General features: G+C 37.5%; 1 long non-coding RNA gene across 1 annotated transcript; it reads right to left on the bottom strand.

The window, feature by feature from the left end:
• Positions 1–12,438: 12,438 nt before the first annotated feature.
• On the bottom strand, positions 12,439–13,704 carry LOC122638049. Its single transcript, XR_006329341.1, has 2 exons — positions 13,316–13,704; positions 12,439–12,941 (listed from the first exon to the last, which is right to left on the bottom strand). It is a non-coding gene; the product is annotated as an uncharacterized LOC122638049 (long non-coding RNA).
• Positions 13,705–19,581: the final 5,877 nt, after the last annotated feature.

The raw sequence follows: 19,581 nt of genomic DNA, 5'->3' as shown, positions 1-19,581 counted from the left end.
ATCGTGAAAAGACATGAATTTATTTCACTACGGTTATTGGTTAACAATCTTCGTTGGGTGTCCCTCTTAAGACTCGTCTGTTTTAGATTGACTTGTATTTATATGAACTAAAAAAAGGGAGTGCTTTTTATGTAACGCGTTACTAAGAAAACCACTATTAGACAATTTATTATAAAATTTAGTAAAGTAGATAAATTCTGCATAAATAAAATATTGATTTTTGTAGATTAAGAGGTAAATACAAATGCCGTATTTGAAGGATTAAACTTAAATGACGATACTATATTGAGAAGTAGAAAGAAAGAAAGGAAGAAAAAAAGGGACGAAAAGCGAGGATCGAGCGCCATTAACGAATTCTTCTGGTTTCTTTGGTGGGCTGCTCTAATCGGAAACGTCGAGACACCACACGGCGACACGGCCGATTACAGTAGGACGCCATATTTACGACGCCGATCAATGGAACTCGTGTTTGCTAATGAAATCCGTATATTTCGGACGGTCCTCTTTTCTCCGTGATGATTCGAGACCACCAATAACGCGACGAGGAGTCGCCAATCAGTGCGATTGATCGGGACGAAACTTTTTGCGAACGTCTTCGTTGAAAAACATTGAAAAATTGAATCGTAAAACACAGTAAGCATGGAAATTATAGTTAGGCCATCATCGATACGATTTTTTACTATCTCCTTCGTTAACTTCCGCCGTTTCTCTCGGGCATCGGCCGAGCACGAAGTGCTTAGAACATCGGAGGAATCCTCTCCTTATCCACATGTTTTCAAGGGTCAGTGAGCTCCTCGCTCGCGAGAGCTCCAATCGGCGTCTTACGATGCATTCTTCCTTCGTTGAACTAGAAGATAGAAGAAAGAGAGAAACAAACAAATTTTATGGTACTGGAACGAGGTTTCATTAATAAAAAAAAAAGATATAATTGAAAGGAGCTAGTATTAAAAAATAATAAAGATTATTAGAGATATAACACCCTGATAACAGATACCTGGACAAAGTATGAAACGTAGCTGAGATTTATCCGATTGTTTTCGAACTCCTTGAACAATCCAAAACAATAGAAACTAGATAAAATAAGGTACACTTAAAACTTTTTTGGACCGATAGAATAGATTCTCCGAGCTTTTAAATACTTTACGCGTTCATTTCTATAGCGAAGGAAGACGATCTTATCGTGTCGTTGGATAGAACGGACAACTACAGTGCGAGCAGCAAGCCTTTGAGCCTTCAACGTCCTCGCTCCTCGAGGATTCGAAAGGAGATTCCTTCGTGGTGTCGTCACGGATTTTATGCATTCCTACGCGGACGCCTCGGGAGACTTCCTTAAAACCGAAAGTGATATGGAAGATGCTCTCACCAAGGAAAAGACAAACGAATCGTCGTGGCGTTCGGCCCTACTCCTTGACTCGTCGACGACACTTTGGTTAAGATACGTACACACTGTGTAAAAGGACACCTTGGGATAATCTCGGAGAGAGTAGTTACATCCATCCTTGAAAGTCGCCTTTCCTTTCTTCGCCGCGATTCTAAGCGACTTGGAACGTCTTAACACGAAATAGTTATAATTATACAAAGCGACAACTTTTCCTGTTTGTTAAAAGCTTAAAAATATAGGGTTGCTCTTCGCATGAGCTGTATACGTATAGAAGATACATATGACGTAACAATAAAATAATCGTACCATTAAAGAAATCGTTTCCGAGAGCCGGAAGCGGGTCCAAGACAGCTGGCGAATTTCCAAGCAGCTGGAAAAGGTGAAGATAATTGGAGAAAAAGGTTCTTCACGATGGATAGGTAAAATCGGTCGAGAAAGGTACTTTCCACCGAATGGTGTATATGCCTGTGGTATGCGGAAGGGTTGAGGGTACCCTCCAATTTTTTTTTCATTCGCTTTTTTTAATCCTCTGCACTAAGCAAGGGCGGTTAGAGGAATACCGTTAGGTCAACCAAGTTCGTTCGCAAGCTGCCCTTAAGATCGTGTCCGTTGCTTCTGCTGGTGGTGGAACTTCTTTTTTTCCTTCTTTCTTTCTTTCTTTCTTTCTTTCTTTCTTTCTTTTTCTTCTTCCTCTTCTTTTCCTAGCGCTTCCTGAAGACCCTCATCTTCATCTAACTGTAGTCCATGTAATCTACGCGCTGCTTCCGCGTTTCGGGGACCGCCGTTCCCAACAAACGTCTTCGGTTCTTTTCGTTCTCATAGTCCCCAGAAAAAGTGGGTCGGCCCATCGGTAAGGAATTACGTTAAACCGACCATCAAAATCGAACCTTTTCTAAATGATACCGCTATACGAGTTATCTGCGGAGAAAGGTGGGAATGATTAGCATTCACATATTCTTTTCAAGTAATTTATTTTCTTCGTTATTTATCAAAAAAATCTGCTAATAATAAACGGATTCGTACTAATGGATGTAACGAGGACGTTCGTAAAGATCGATTGTCGTAAAGTATATTTATACTTTAAAAATTCCCGATATATGACCCACAATTTTTGAAGATAATTTATGATCGTGATCTCGAGAATGCCAATAAAAAATTAATTGTGTTATTTGGTCAAGCCGTATTTCGATCAACCATGATGAGCAAATTTTAAAAAGTATATAACAGATAGGGGATTCAAAAAATTCTCTATAAAGTCATTATATTGCGGAGCAATTTAACCATTGTGACGGTTCACGGCTAATTCTGAACGTAAATGGTCAATTTTCATTTTTTTATTCCTTTTCATCTTACTTTCTCCTCCAACGAAATACATGCATTAACTTATTGCAGTGTAATGTTCTTCTTTGCTGGATGTCATACGACGACAAAATCGTGTGATCAACCAACACGACGATAAACATACGATATTCTATAAAATGTGCATTGTTTATCTTTTGTTGGATTGATTGATCGTGCTATCGTATGACATTCAGCAAAAATAAAGCTAAGACTATCAAATTCCCTATTGTTCTATCAAAAATTTGCTTCATTAGAACGTACAACTAAAAGAGATATAATATTTTTGAATGAGAACAAATTGTCGAATTTCGAAATGTTTTTCGTTTGTAGTAGGAAACAATGTACTTACCTTTCATAGTTTCTCTTTCTTTCTCAAAGAAAGAGTCTAATAAGATGAGTATAAAAAAGTGATCCTTGTGTCAATTTTTGTAATTATTGTTTTGCTAAACAATTCTTTTTTGCCTAAAACACCATTTGAGAAATTTCGAATCTCTACTTCCTTGTTCAAGAATAATATTAGAAATGAAAGCTTTAAATCTTAGGTTTTTTCGATTACTATGTAAGATATTTAAATGGAAAAGAAAGGAAATGTAGTCACATATTAACTTTATTTCATATTTTTTCAGAATTATAAATCAATAATCAAAAAAGAGAAGAAAAAAAGAATTTATATTTTCAGGATAGCTTTGACAAACAACCATTTGAGTGAGACCCCTCTAAAAGAATAAAAAATAATACTACATTATTTATCTGTCATGCATAAAAGTTTCAGAAAAACCGGCTTTGTGGAACATAAGTTAAAAAATTAAAAAGCAATAAAAAATTCAATATATCTATAGATAATAAACATTTATTTTTATAATTTCACAAAAAGAAACAAGAAATGGCTTAACAAAATAAATGTTTAAGTAAAAATTGTAAACAAAACAAGATAATATAAAAATAATATAAAAATAATATTCTTTAATTATCTCGTTATAATGTTATGAGCTTAAATTAAACTACAGTTAATAAACTAATTTTTATCGACTATTTTCACCGTTGTATCAATTGAATTAAATAAGTGAATTAAATACTCTATATTTCAGATGATTTAATAATTTTTTATTTATAATGACAATATGATAACTAATAAATAATTATAGCTACACGCGAACAAGGTATCATTATTTTTTGTTTTGAACGTATTCTGTTATAAGGTATAATAAAGTTGTAACGCATCATTCCTTTTTTTTTATATTTAACAGATTAAACTATAGGTGATGAACATTTTAAGGAAGTAAAGAAAATAAAGAAAACAAAATTGATAATAGGTATATAAAAATAGCGAAATGAAATAATAAAAATTATCAGGTTTGGTAATAAAAGGTACAATTGCTATTAATAAAATAAGGTTTATGAAAAGTCTGAGGTAGATAAGATTAGGCCGGTACAAGATAGAATAAACCATGATCAAGGAATGATAGAAAGTCTACAGCGATGATCGGACTTCTCGTTGAGGATAATCAGCTCATTCATATCCGGAATGTTGAAACTGCTAAGGATGCATAAGAAATTTTAAGGATTTATTATCAAAAGACATCGCTGACAAATAAGGAATTTCTTTTAAAGAAAATATGTAGCCGTAAATTATCGAAGAACGGTGATATGAAAAACATATAAATTGTATGTAAAATATGGTAAATAAATTATTGGCTCTCAAAAAAACAGTAAATGATAAAATGTTTACAGCGAAGTTACAATGTAGCTTATTATAACGCTTTAATAACAGTATTAAAGAACAAAACAAAATTTTTAATACGTTAAAAGGGAAATTAATAAATGAACATATTTGCTGAATAGAGAATCTGAAATTTGTGAAAGAATTAAAAAATAAAGCTCAAGTAGAAACTAAATTTGATAAAAGACTTAAAATGATAAGATTTGATCGAGAAGAAGATTAAGAGCAAAAAATTAAGGGACTTTTTTAAAGATAATTGTATTAAAACTCAATATATACTACAACATATTCACCGTAAGAAAACGATGTTGTAGAACGAAAGAATAAATATTTAATAAAAATAACAAGGTGTATGTTAATAGATACAAATTTTAATAATAAATATTGTAAAAAAGTTGTAGTAACAACTAATTATTTACAGAATAGACTTTCAATTAAAGCCACTGATAAGATATCTGTGGCTAAATGGTATTTCAAGAAATCAGATTTCAAAATTATTCATATTTTTGTAAAAAACTAGATCATAATACAAAAGAACTATTATTTGCCGCATATTCGTCATACAAAAGCATACAGACTTTTGGACAAAGATACAGTCAAAATCACGATAAGCAGAGATGAAAAGTTTCTAGATAAAGGAATAGATTGATATATAACCATAAGTTAATATAAAGCAGCATTTCTCAAACTATGTTCACCGGATGGCAATAAATATTTCGTAAAAAATTATGCAAATTAATATTATTTTATTATTTTCATATGTTTCGTTTTATATAATATTTAAAAATAAATGTTTGTTTTTACTCTTATATTTACTTGCTTAATTTATTTATTATTAATATGTATCTATTCAATAAAATAATCGATACGTTCTATTAAAATTTCAAGATTTGTAAAGTGTTCCGTCATAGAACTTATTTGGGAAACGCTGATATAGAAGACGACATTCCGCAATAGAAAAGGAAGCACATAAGTATCGTATAAAGAAAGATAAAGATGAAAAGCAAATAAGGAGATCCGATTGAATAAATAAAGCTATATCTTTCGTGCGATTAGAATATACGATAAAATTGGCTAAAGTTGACATACCTGAATTTAAAATTATTGAGAAAGCGTTATCAAGACCAAGCAAACATAAATGGAAAACAGCGATAGATGAAGAAATTACGTTATTTAAACAAAATGAAATATAGACTTCGGCGAATTTACCTTATCTAATTGGATATAAATTGGTTTACAAATTAAAATTAGATACAGAAGGAAAGATTTTTATATATAAAGTGCATTTAATCAAGGATATAATCAAAAATACGAAATTGATTATAAGCAAGAGTTTGCACAGTCATGAAACCAATCAGTTCCTACAATACTTTCAACTGTTGGAAGAATTAAGTCGATCGTCCAGCATTATGATGTAAAAAATGCATTCCTTAAAAGAAAGTTAACCGAAATAATATATATGAAACAATAAAGCATTTATATATTTCATAACTTCATAATATGAAGCTAACGAACTGAAAGTTTGTAAATTTAAGAAAGGAGGGAGCTTTAATTAAAAATTATATAGACTAATAACTGGAAAAAGGATGGAATAAAACCTGGGACGACAAAATTTTACAAAAAAACAAAATTTAATTAAAGCAAAACGGATCGATTGTTTACATATAACACTTAGAGATGGTAAGTACACTTATAATATAAGTTGATATTTTGATTGCAGAAAATATAGAAAAAGATACGATATTATGCGAAATGTATTAGATAAAACGTTTTATATAACTAATTTCGAAAACGTAAATTATATTTTGTTATACAAATAGAAAGAAATAAAAATGAAATTTTCTATATTAATCTTATATAAGAAAGGTATTTAATATATACGGATCGTAAGACTGTAAAGTTACTAGCGTACCATTAGATATACTACAAAAGATAAAAGATGAAGGACCCTATATGAAGAACAATGAGAAATTGATAGGAGCATCAATGTATATCGTACCAAAACCATATATCACTATAAATGTCATAATCTTAAGTAAAAAGATTAAAAATGCCGGAAATATAGGCTGGATCAAAATGAAAAGAGTACCGAGATATTTGAAGGCAATAATTCATTATAAATTAAAATAATGTGACGGTAGAAGAGAAAATATCTTGTAGAATACGTAAATGCAAAATGGATGCAAAATTGGATAAATGGAAAGTATAACAGTGGATATTTAATGTCGCTTCTATTAATTCGATAAGTAAAAAACAAATATGCATAGCACTCTTATTTACAAAAGCGGAATACATCGTACTCACAGAAGTTTGACAAAAGGCTTAGACGATTAGAGCAAGATTTTGGTTTTGTATAAACAAAGCCTAAGGTTATATAAAACTAACAGTTTACAAAGCTGTATGAAACTAACTTCTACTATAAAATGTACAAAACATATAGATATCACATAGAACCAAAATTCCATTACATAACAAAATTTCAATTTAGAAGGTAGATTAATTTTAGATTATAGTTACTGAACTTTTTTTAGATTACAGTTACTTACTGAACAAAGTTAAAACTATTATGTAACAAAATTGGATTTATAAAAAAAAATGAAAACGGTCGTTGAGGAGGGACATTAGATAGTTGGTAACCAACCGACAGTTACGGATTGTCGAAGGAAGTTGTAATGATTGGCCTCAACGGTTTTTTGTTTCATTTTCTTTTGTTTTGGACGTATTCTATAATGAGATATAATAAAGTTCTATCTGTAACGCATCGTTCCATTTCTAATATCTAACAATCCTTATTTCGGCATTTGTTTTATTAGACCATTTTTGTTATGGAATTATAAAAATAAATATTTATTTTTTATATTACCTATATTGAACATTTAATGTCTTTTAATTTTTTAAGTATGTTCCACCAACTTGATTTCTCTGAAACTTTTACCGATAATAGGTAAATAATAGAGTATTATTCTTGATTTTTTAATGGGTCCTTCTTAAAAAATAAATTATTTTTTCCTACCTTCAATAACAGTTCTGAAAGAAATATATGAAGTAAGTTTAATATGTAATTATTGTTCCTTTTTTTCATTTAAATATTTTAAGTAGTAATTAAAAAAATGATAAAATTTCGAGTTTTTATTACCATGTTATTTTTAAACGGAAAGATAGAAATTCGAAATTTCACAGAATGGTGTTTCAGATAAAAAATATTGTTTAACAAAGGATGAGAACAAAAATTGGAAGAAGGGCCATTTAATCATACTTATCCTTTGCAGATTCTGTTATGTTAAAAGGTACAACATAAGATAGAGGAAACATCTAAGATACATCTACGGTATAAACTTAAAATTTTTTTCCGACGGTGAACGTAAAATTCCACTCAGTTGCCGCACCGTGACGGATTACATTGATTTCGTGGTCTATATCGGATAACGCGTGAAAGTAAAGAGAGGAAAGAGCACCTAGATTCGTAATGATTTTACTTCTAAGGATATTGTTATATATTAAAGAGAAGTAATAAGAGAAAGATACAAAAGAAAGGATAAAAAGAGGAAGAAGAAGAACAATATGGAAACGGTCGCGAAGGAATGCACGATGCAAGGTCGCGTACCGTAATTTAACGTCGTTTGCAAATTTAGCTGACCTTTTTTGTCGTCGAAGCATATTTATGCGTTTACGGTGCACCTTGCTGAGGTGTTCGAGGACATAGATTTGTCTTTTCTTAAGGCAGACCCTTAACGGTATCACGAAAAATTTCGGATATACCTGAAATATTATACTAAAAATACTGACCAACGATGCGCGAAGGTTACTACGCGAGAAACAAGGACGTCATTCGAGAGGAACGAAAAGAAAAATGAAATGAAATAAAGAGAAAAAGAGGTGAAGAAGGAGACGTCGCATCGATTAATCGTCGCAAACGTTTGGCCAAATATCTTCTCGCCTCAATCGCCAAATCGGTTTTTCGTATACGAGTTATCGCAGTGATCTTATCACAAACGATTAATTCTAATTTTTTTTTTTTTTTTTATATTTGACGGTAAACAGAAAGCGAACGATTGAATATATTAAAATTTACATGAGTATAGCGTTCGAACGCATTAAAACTTGCCAGCAATTTACTTCGGCAATGCGATGAATGTATGAAAAAAATGTCCGTTTTTCCACGAGGTAAAAGAAAAAGTTCTCTACTAGACTAATCGCGATTTCTTGCAAGAATCCAGGGACGCGTCCTCGACTTTGCCTGTCGATGTCGTTCGCAACGCAAATCGGCTCGTGCAACTTTTTTTCTACAATTTTCAATAATTTCGATCGGAGTTGTTTTCTTTCTCCCTGATATAGACAGAACATCGAAGAGAAAAAACGATTAAAGAAGAGTCATCTCGAAGAGCCGAGAAGAACGAATAATTGTGTTTTCTCCTTGGACCATCGTATCTTTCGAGCACCTTGGCTCGTAAGGACGACACGAGAATGGTGGAGAGACAAACGGGAGGGAAAGAAGAAGTCGGAATATCTGAGATAAGGGAGAAGAGTGGAAAAGAGAGAGAGCGGGAGAGGAGAGGACGAGTAGGGAGTCGAGCGATGAGATAGTGGGGGTACCAGCGTACCAGCAGCAGCAGGGGAAGGAGAGTCGAGCAACCCGAGAAGAGAGAACCTAGTAACCTAGTGCCGAGAGATGCCTGCAGGTCTGCAAAAACAAAAGAGAAGTGCGTGGCACGTGGCCCATTCGCCGATCGGCGCCGATACGTCGTGATTAGTAGCGCGACGTTCGCTGGTACCCGAGCCTTTCCTCATGAGGTTCTCTCGCCTACCTTGGGAATGGACTCTCGCTCGCGTATCGCTATCCACCTTCCTTGAAATTTGATCAGTTCGTTAAATTTTAACGTTGACTAACGGAGAAATTGCGTTTATTCTCGAGATCTTCGGTAAATTTCACGCGTCTCAAGCTCATCCTCTCTCGCGAAGATGCTACAGCCGGTTGTCCTCGTACGTACATGCACGAAAACGTTACCGAGTCTTCACTGTTGTTTTCTTGTTGACCTTCCGACCACATCCAACGACAATTTTAAAAAGTATATCTGATAATGTGCCCACTATAACGAGAGAAGATGTTCGCGATCGAGATTGTTTAGCAAGATTGTTCGCCGTTAGAAAACGAACGAACTGTAAAATCTTCAAGGATCTAACGGTCGCAGTAGCAAAGTTACTTCTGCGGCGAGTAGATTAACCTTTCTACTCATATTTCTATACTACATGCAATATGTCCATGCGTTTCGTTAAACGACGTACGGCCTCACGACTCGCTGAAAATGTTCTATCGTAGAAAGTTGAGAAGTCGTTCATGGACGACGAAATAGTAGGACGTCGCGTTATCCTTGAAGGAGGAGACAAAGGAAGTGGCCTGACGAGAAGGAGGAAGGAAAGAAGGAAGGAAAAACATTTGTTTCTTTTGTCTTTTTTTATATTTTTTTATTGCCTCTTTGCACTTACCATTTATTTATGGAAAACGAACAGACTATGACTTTATTAGAAGATCTCGTATCGTTGGAACAAAAATAATTTAGCGAAAGATTTCCAAAGGAGAAAGAAACGAAAAAGAAAGGAAGAGAAGAACAACGAAGCGAAGAGCCACGAAAGAGCGAGTCCTTTTACAGTCTCGGGGTAACGTTCAGACACACCTTGCAGCGACGAAGACGACTGCGAAAGGACGAGTCAATAATAGAAACAACGACTTGGCGGCTCTTGTTCCAAACGTAATCTCAAGTAACAAACTCTTACACACGAACGGCGAGCACGCGCAAGTTTGTGTCGAGATAGAAAGGTCACGCTGTAAAGTCGAAAGAATCGTGACACGGCGGAATTAACTTTCGAAGACTCGCAGACTTCGCGAATAACACGGCTTCGTTCCACAAGAGAGAGAGAGAAAGAGAGAAAAGAAGAAAGATATATATATATATATATATATACACATATAAATAAATATATATATATATATATGCATATATATAGATACAATGATTTGACCTCGCGTCACCAGCTAGCGATCTTCTCGCGATCTTTTGCCATCGATCTCTCTCGAAATAGTAAAAGGTACATGAATGCATACGTATCTTTTTATTAGATTTTTTTTATATATATAAACGTGTGTAGTAGCATTTCAATCTACACATCTTTCTCCCTCTCTTTCTTTCCAACAGCTTTCAATTAAACAGCCACACATGCGTCGATACACACACGTACACAGAAGCACACGTTCGTTCAAAATTTTTATAATTTGCACTTTACTCTTATGTTCCATTATCATGCAAACGACAAGTTTTTGCTACATTTGCTTAAGCACATGATAATAATTAAAAGAGAGAGAGGACAAAACAATTGATGGATGATATGTAATAATACAAATAGCAATGATATAATATAATAATATAATAAAAATAATAATAATAATAATAATAATAATAATAATAATAATAATAATAATAATAATAATAATAATATTAATAATAATAATAATAATAAGTGATAAAATAAGTAAACTGATAATGAAATATTTAGGGAGAAAATCGGCGTAAAAGAAAATAGGAAGAGATAAGAAGATAGGATAGGACGAACGATTTACTCGAGGAGTAGCTTATCGATCGGTCCTTTAAAATAAGAAAAAATACGGTAACTCGTACACATTGTCGTGTGTCGTGTATGTTCGTGAGTGTGCGCTGTGTGTATTGTTTACGTATATGTATATCCATATATATATATATGGATGTACATATATACATATATATATATATATATATATATATATATATATAAATGTAGAGATAGAAAAGAAACTGGTGGAAGATCGTTCTCGCGAGGAATTGCGAGAAGAGAAAGAGAAAGATGATCGTCCAGAGAACGCGACCGCAACGAATAGAGACGCGCGTACAAGCACATACGGGCCTCATGCGCGCGCGTGCACACACACAAATGTGCGTACGTAGCACACAAAGAGTAGCGGCGGCCTTTTACTCGCGTGGATGTTCGTATTGCGAGAAGAATGCAAAGTACGCGGTTGTCGTGGTTTTAAAACGCGTGGATCGCGCGTTACAACACACCGCGAGACGCGATGGAAAGAAGTTATGTGTAACAATGCACGGGTGCACGGTTAACTGCTTCCTGACGACGCGAGAAGTGCTGCCGCTCGGCCTTTACGTATACACATATATATGTGTATATATATATATATACATATACACATATATATATATACATACGTATGTGCGTGCGACCATATGTGTGTACTTGCGTGCACTCTTTTTCTCTCCTTCTCTCTTTCTCAGGGATGAGCGTCGGTGTACGTGCGAGTCGCACGTTTGTGCTAGTGTGTAAATCTCGCATGTTCTCTTGCGTACGTTCCGCGATCGAGAGAGTGCGAGCGAACGGGTCAATGAACACTCAAGCGATTCTTTCTTTTTAATAGTAATAATAAAAATTATTGTATAAAACAGAAAAAAAACAAAAAGAGATAAAGAAAGAGAAAAAGAAAAAACTGAAGATTATCGAGAACCTCTTCGCTTTTCTTTAGTTCTATCCAAGAAAAAAAATAGGAAGAGGCACGATCGAAAAAGTAACGAGGAGCTGTGTCTGTTTCTGCGCACGTGTGTGTATATGTCTCATGACACGTATGAACTATGCGTTGTGTATGTATGTACGTAAATACATATATTTCTCGAATTGCTTGTTGATCGCGTCGTCGTCTTTCCTGGTGTGCGTACTACTCCTTCCAGTAGCGAGAGAATAGTAAGTGAGCACAGCAGTAACGGCACTAGGTGCCTACAGAGACCGCAATAACAGTTGTAAAACAAAGTAGCAGGGAAAAGGTTAAGGACGAGGCTTCACACCCGGCAGCTTCTCGGTTGCAGGTTAATAAAAGCATCGCGCGTAACTCGCGGCATTTCCCCTCCTCCGTATCTACTAGAAGAGATACGACCTCGCCTAATAACACGACTAATTGTAAAACGTATACAACGAATGGTACCTACGAGGTATCCTCTATAATTTAAATAATAATAATAATAGTAATAATAATAATAATAATAATAATAATAAAAATAATAATAATAATATTAATAGAAAGAGAAAAAAGGATAGTAACACATGTCGATCCTTAATGCCACGTTCGCTAGAAGCACGTGGATGGTCTCCTCGTTGATGAGTGATCGAGCGTGCGCATAAGTGCATGAGCAGTGTTCCTCCTGTCGAACAGAATGGAGAAGAAACGACTAGGTAGCCGATATCATCCAAATGGCAGTGCGAAGCATTGTTTTCATTCTTTTATTCGTTTTTCTTTTTCTTTTCCTTTTTATTTTCTTGCTCTTTTTAAAAATTTTTCTGTTTTTTTTCTTAGCCGAAAGTTCGTTGCCCGAATACGTCGATCTACTCTTCTCGGTAGACAAAATGATCGGTCGTACCAGTATTTTCGAGGCTGCGTTCCACAGTGGCAGTGACGTTGTCGCTGGTTGGCTTCTGAAATACACAGAGAAAATAAAGATAAAAATTTTGTAAGTACGACAGCTACGAACGCGGTCTATTCGAAAACTCTCAAGGAACGTGACTTGTATATTTCGCGGTCGGATCGTGACCTACGGTCATACTCTCTTTGAAAATGATCTCCGCAGGAGAAAACCGTCGAAAGATAATGGAAAGTTAAGAGGAACGGATCTAACGATTTTTGCCAGAGTCGAAAGGTCTCTTACGGTGAAAACGTTCCGCTAGGTGTAGGCGGGGTAAGAGAGAGTGAGAAGAACGCGGGGTAGGAGCGGCGGAATATCCTGATCTTAGCGAAGGCCGCCTGGTGCATTCTAGGCGAGCAAAAACTGCATAGAAAACCACGCCCTAACCTGGCAAACGGCGAGATCGCATGTCCTCGTCAGGGACACATTTCTCCATGGAAGCTCGTCGTCCCAACCTCGAATTTCGCCGACTCGATCAGTCAACGACCTTCGAAGAGAGAACTCGGTTCCAACAAATCGGATCGGAATAAATTGTTGATATATACCCGATTCATATATTCTTTTTCAAATCATCGATCGATCGATCGATCTCGCAAGAGAACGCACACGGATATACAATTTTACACAGCACACAACCCACGTTCTTCTACCTACTTCACCCACCTACCGACCAACCCACCGATCTACCTGTCTGCCCGTGTCTATTCCGGCGCGCTTTATCGCTAATCGATATAATATATCTTCTGGCACTCGCACTGACATCGGCTCGCTGTAACATTCGCTCGCTCGGCGGCCTTCGCGACGATTTCACCGAGGTCGCGTCGCTCGCTCGATCTTTTTGCGCGCGCGAGTCTCGCTATCTCGTTTAACTTTTTGATGCGAGTCTCGTGAACGCGCTTCCGTCATACTATTGCTTCACTTCAAATGAATATTTTATTATGACGGATTAATACTAAGACGATGAACTTTAATCTCGGCGGCGATGATCGATAGTGAAAATTATGTAAAAATGAGGATCGATGCGATAAAGTTCAAAGGTCGAAAGGTCTCGAGACGATCCTTCTGTAGAAAAGACGTTCGAGAAACTCGCGAGGATCGCTGAGCGTGCCACATAGACGAGCGTTAGAGTCGAACGGTGAACGTCGAGAGGAAAGTTCACTTGCACTTTCCACGGCGTTCTTCTTTCTGGGCCAAGTTCAACCGAAAAGGTGTCATGAAACTTTTTCCACCTACTCTCTCTTCTCTCCTGCCTTCTCTCTTTCATCTAAGTAGATGGAAAGGTGTACCTAGGCTAACGTCGGCCCATCTCTCTCTTCTCTTTCCTCTCTCCATTATGATGAAAGAAGAGAAGACGAAAGGAAGCCTATCGCTCTCTCTTTCTGTTTCTATTTTTCTTCTTTGCTATGGACGTCACGCGAGTACACGCATGAGAAGGAGGATCGGGGAAGGTGGATAAGAAAAGAGGATGAGGAGGAACGTATGGATGCTTGGGTTCTGTAAAAAAATAAAACTAGGCAACTCGGAGTAGACCGTTAGATCGGCTATCTCCTCTCTCTCTCTCTCTCTTTCCTCTTTTCTTTTTCTCCCTCTCTTTTTCTTTTTTTCTTTCTCTCTTTCTTTTTTTCGAGGGAAAAAAAATGAGATAGGTAGAGGAAAAGGAAGAAAGAGAGAAAGAGAAAGAGATACCTAACCTAAGGCACGAAGAGAGTCTGTGCTCGAGACGCGGCGTGCTGCAGTTTGCCCCTGAACTTGCCTCTCCGTCTCTTGCTGCCCGCTCTGAGCTGACCCACTTTCATGCCTTACCGATATGTATTCTCCAACCTTTTCCACGAGACTCACGACGAACGTTCTAATCAACTATCGATGTCATCGTGCTAACGATCATTGCTTCTTTTGTTTTCTCTCTCTCTCTCGTTCTCCCACCATCCGTCCCTCTCTCTATCTCTCCTTCTCTTTCTCCCCCCTCTCCTCTTTCTCTTTCTTTCTCTCGCGAACGAACGTCCACGAAAGATGCGTGTTGTCAGTACATTTCACCGCCCTAAATCGCGAACGGAACTTTTCTTCCGTGTCACGGACCCGCACTGGTACCGTGACCGTTCTAGAAAGTTGATTAGTTGGAGTAGTTAAAGAGAAAGAGGAAAAGAGAGAAAGATTATAAGAATCCGTGCGAGTAAACACGAGTTCGATCGGAGACGTGTCGTACATTCGTTTCATAACGACGACGCTGATTCTTGATAGAAATTTCATTGTCGTTTCCCGTTTTCCTTGGGCCGTTTCGTTTCCCACTACAGTTTAACGACGCGCGTTTCCTATTCGAGAACATGACGAAGATGCGGCTCCGTCTCGATAGACTCGCCGAGTTTACTAACGCAGACTACGCCATAACAACATTAATTTATCGCGCGGGAATGAACGTCTCGGGGGCGTTATCCGCTATCTCTTTCTCGTGCCGTCCGCGAGACTCCAATCGAATAAACAAGTTATGCTGGTGATGAAATGATGCATGAAGCAGAAGAATTGATCTATATTTTCGCCTACACTCGCTCATCGAACGATTATACCAACAATTCTTATGGGAATTTTTGATCTCATCAATATTTTCATTTTCTACTTTCACCATCGTATTTAATTAACGCATTCGTGAAAGATATTTAATGTGAACACTGGATATATAATAAATTTCTAATAATTCTACAGTTCTAATTCGAATAAATCCAATTTTGAAGAATTTAGCTGATAATATTTGCGATCAATTGATTTTATAATTTTAAACTCGTTTATTCTTTTTAACATAGATCTTGTCATAAAATATTTTAAATTAATAACGATAATAATACGATCATTGTAGATACAAAGGGAAATTTTCAACGATTCGAATTCGCAATATTTCCCATATACAGTATAGAAAAGCAAGGATATATTGATGGGTCTCTAGCAGACTCACAGGACGCGTTAGATTGGACGTGGCAATGCGCGTGTACTAGGATAATCACGTTTATATAACGAGTCATTTCCCGCGTCCACGTGATTCTCTCGTCAAGGCGATCCGCTCACCACCACCGATGCACCACCAGCACTTCTACCACCATAGACTACTAACGGTCACTGGTACAACCACCTAGACGCGATGCCTTCTTTTCCTCGTTCACCCATATTTTTCTCTCTTTTCATTGGATACCGAGATACGCGACACGTTTCGTCTGGATTGAAAAGAAAAGGAAAATGTTTATACGATCGTAAATTTCTCGCTGATTATCTTCTTTTCGTTCGTCCAATGAATCAACTATACATTATACCATAAAAGGTATCAGATTTTCGTTCTGCAAATGTCTTACTCGTTTCTTGGCCTTGCTAGAAAACAAATCTTAATCGCACCAGAAGGTTCCTATTCCCGCGAACATAACTCCTGTTATCGGATCTTGTATCGATCGCGCGAACGACAAACGATCTCTCTCTTACCTTTACTTTGCATCATAGTGATAAGTGTGCCACGCGTCGTCGAGGGTATCCACTATCCGGTTTGACGAGCGTACGGTCCCAATTAACTACCACGCGTAACGATCGAGAAAACTCGAGGTTGATCAGAATTTCGTCTGTCGATGGTTACAGAAAAGTCTTGGCGTCTTTCTGTCGGCCAGGAGGAACAAATTCACGCATGTACGAAGTTCGAACAACAAGACTATCATTGATATTACAAACGACTGTATTATTATAATCGGAGAATCCACGAAAGAGAGGTGCTTCACTCGCAAAATTTCGGAGATCCTTAACAATTCCTAAATCGCTTGGTTACGAGCTCTCTCGTCATCAGTTAACGGGCTAATTCCTTTCAAAGAAAAACGATTTCGAGTCCACCGTTGTTCGTAGTGCTTTGTACGTACATATCTACCTACCTACATACATACATGCATTGCAACTTAATTGCTTCGAAACTACCTCCCGTCGTTCGAGCGTTGAAAACTCGTAAACGAAATTCAATTTACCCAGCGGCTATTAGGTATCTATCGTACACGGAAAACGACGGCTTTATTAGAAACGACCGATCGCGAGTTCCGTGCAAAAGATAATTTAAAAGCTAAATTAGAGAGCGGCCGAGTGAAAATTTCATTCCTAATCTTGTTCAACGTTAATTTCTGGGCGCAAGCCAATAGTGGGTCCCTTAGAGGATTTTAAGAACGATTTCGCGAGTCTCGCGAAGGCTTCGTAGGTGTTGCGAGATACCGATGCATTCCACAGAACGCCGGTAATGGAACGCTAAAGAAGCTGCTGCTGCTGTTGCTGCTTCTGGCGTTGCTGCCTCAAGAGAGAGAGAGAGAGAGAGAGAGACAGAGAGAGAGAGACAGAGAGAGAAAGAGAAGGAGAGGGAGAAGAGAGAGAGAGAGAGAGAGAGAGAGAGAGAGAGAGATAGAACGGAGGAAGAAGAACTGGAGGAAAAGAGAAAGAGGAAGAGTGCTGGAGACGTTCGCGGAGAGAGAAACAGTGGAGAGGAAAAGAGAAGGAGAACTCAGGCAAAGGAGGTCTAACCGGCGTAAATGCCACTGGTTGGCATTATGCCGCTTGCCCGGCCAGACCTTCGATGCATCGAACACATCCTGAGATATGCCGCCCGTTGATGACTGCCTCGATATAATCGTGATATCGTTCGTCTACGTCCAGGATTAAACGGTGCCGAGGGATTAAGCTTCGAGGGAATTTCGTATTGCGCTACGTCAGCCCTGGCCCGTTTTATTATTCTTAGACAAAAAAAGACGCCGTAGCTCTTACGTCGTCGACATCGATATTGGCCTTTCAAAATTTATTTTTTCCATCTTCCTTGCGTCGTGCCGGCGACGAAGCACGACACAAAAGGTTAACTTCGTTCGAAGGACGTTAAAACGATCTTTATTGTCGTTATTATCATCCTTATTGCAACTATCGTCCCGCTTGTTTCGAGCAATTTTTGGTTTGAAGAAAGAAACGATCGGATTTTACGGTTCTAAAGAAGCTTCTTCTCCGATTAGGAATTTTGGAGGATCGTCATTTTTCGTGGTCCACAGTGAGAAGGAATCTCGCGCGCGCTGTACAAGGACATCAAGAGTCTCCAGCGCGGAACTCGATCGACGAGAGACAGAAAGACAGAGACAGAGACAGACAGAGAGAGAGAGAGAGAGAGAGAGAGAGAGAGAGAGAGAGAGAGAACAGAAAGAGAGAAAGAGAGAAAGTGTGTGAGAGAGAGAAAGACAGGGTCTCTCTACGTGGATTTTTCGAGGGTCGAGACACAGCAAAGTAACGAAGTGCAAGAAAATGCTGGAAGGGTGGGGTGAATTCGAAAGGGTGGCGGTGGGGTGAGGGAATATCCAAGGAATGTCGAATTAAACTCCGGTCGGTCCAGCGCCGACGTGCAAGCCTTGCTGAGCGTGATCTTGGATAGGACAGGCTACGCTGGCACGCGTTATTCTAGACAAGTATATATACGCGCACCAAAGTATATATACTATTATATACCGGCTCCCATAGGAGAGGGAGCTGGACGAGGTGAACGAACCTCCGAATCTTCCTCTCCGAAAGGATAGAAGAAAAAAGGAGAAGCGTCGAAAAAAAGAGATGAGTCGGACTCTACGTTTGGGAATCAGGAAAAAAAGAGAAAGAAAAAGAAAAAGTGAAGAAGTTTATAGACCGGTATAGGATTAAATCGTCTTAAGAAAGAAGAATGACGATAAATAACGAAGAATTAATATGTTTCCGGTATTTATATCTTTGGAGTTTTGTTTGTTAATCCATCGATCGTACAAGAAATTTTGCATAAATCGACATATTCGCTTAATATTTTTTGTAGATATAAAAGAATAAATTACGTTATTTTATCTATCTCAGATCTTATTCTTTTTAAATTCATTTGAATGAATTCTACGTGATTTCGTTGATGCTGGTTTAAACAAATGATGAAAAAAATTATTATATGGCAAATCAATCGGTCAATCGATCGGCAATGTTCAACATCACGTGTGCGTTATCACGATCGAGCGATCTCACGGTTTTGACGTTAATCGCGGTAGTCGCGCGTTGTCTATATGCGCAGCTATTATTATTCCGCAACCGTGCTACAATGTAAGACACTTGGTCCGTAGTATGTAAGATATCGCGAATGTAGTTGTTAAAAACGATGAGCTCAATATAGGTATATGTATACATATGTACGTACGTACGACATAGACACACAGGTGAAGATGAAAAAAGATTCGCTGAAAAAACGCGTTCGATCATAGTTCTTGCGAGATCGATCTTTGTATTTCAAGGACGCTCGCTTTCCGTTCTTTCCTGTAAATCTATCAACGAACTTATCTCGAAAGAAGGAGAGAATAAAGTTGCAAAGTCGAAGAGGAACTCATGAAAAGTTTTGAATTTTCGAGCATGCTATGAGAATGACGCGACGATGAGAAAAGGATGAGGACAGACTTTGCGAGTAGTCGCCTCGTGCTACGTAACCAAATTCAAATCCGTGGAGGTTGATTGTTATGCAAGGTACGTGCCCCGGTAGATGCCTGCCTGCCAAAATCTGCTGGCCCCGGGTTCGATAGCCATCGCGCGTCACTCGCACGGCACACCGGCTCTCTTCGTTCTAAAATCACGACGATGCGTCACGATCGAGGAACGAGAATTTCATTCGATACGTC

This window comes from Vespula pensylvanica, chromosome 2, assembly GCF_014466175.1.
Source record: "Vespula pensylvanica isolate Volc-1 chromosome 2, ASM1446617v1, whole genome shotgun sequence".
Taxonomy (NCBI): domain Eukaryota; kingdom Metazoa; phylum Arthropoda; class Insecta; order Hymenoptera; family Vespidae; genus Vespula; species Vespula pensylvanica.
This window is presented reverse-complemented; position numbering and strand designations above follow the sequence as displayed.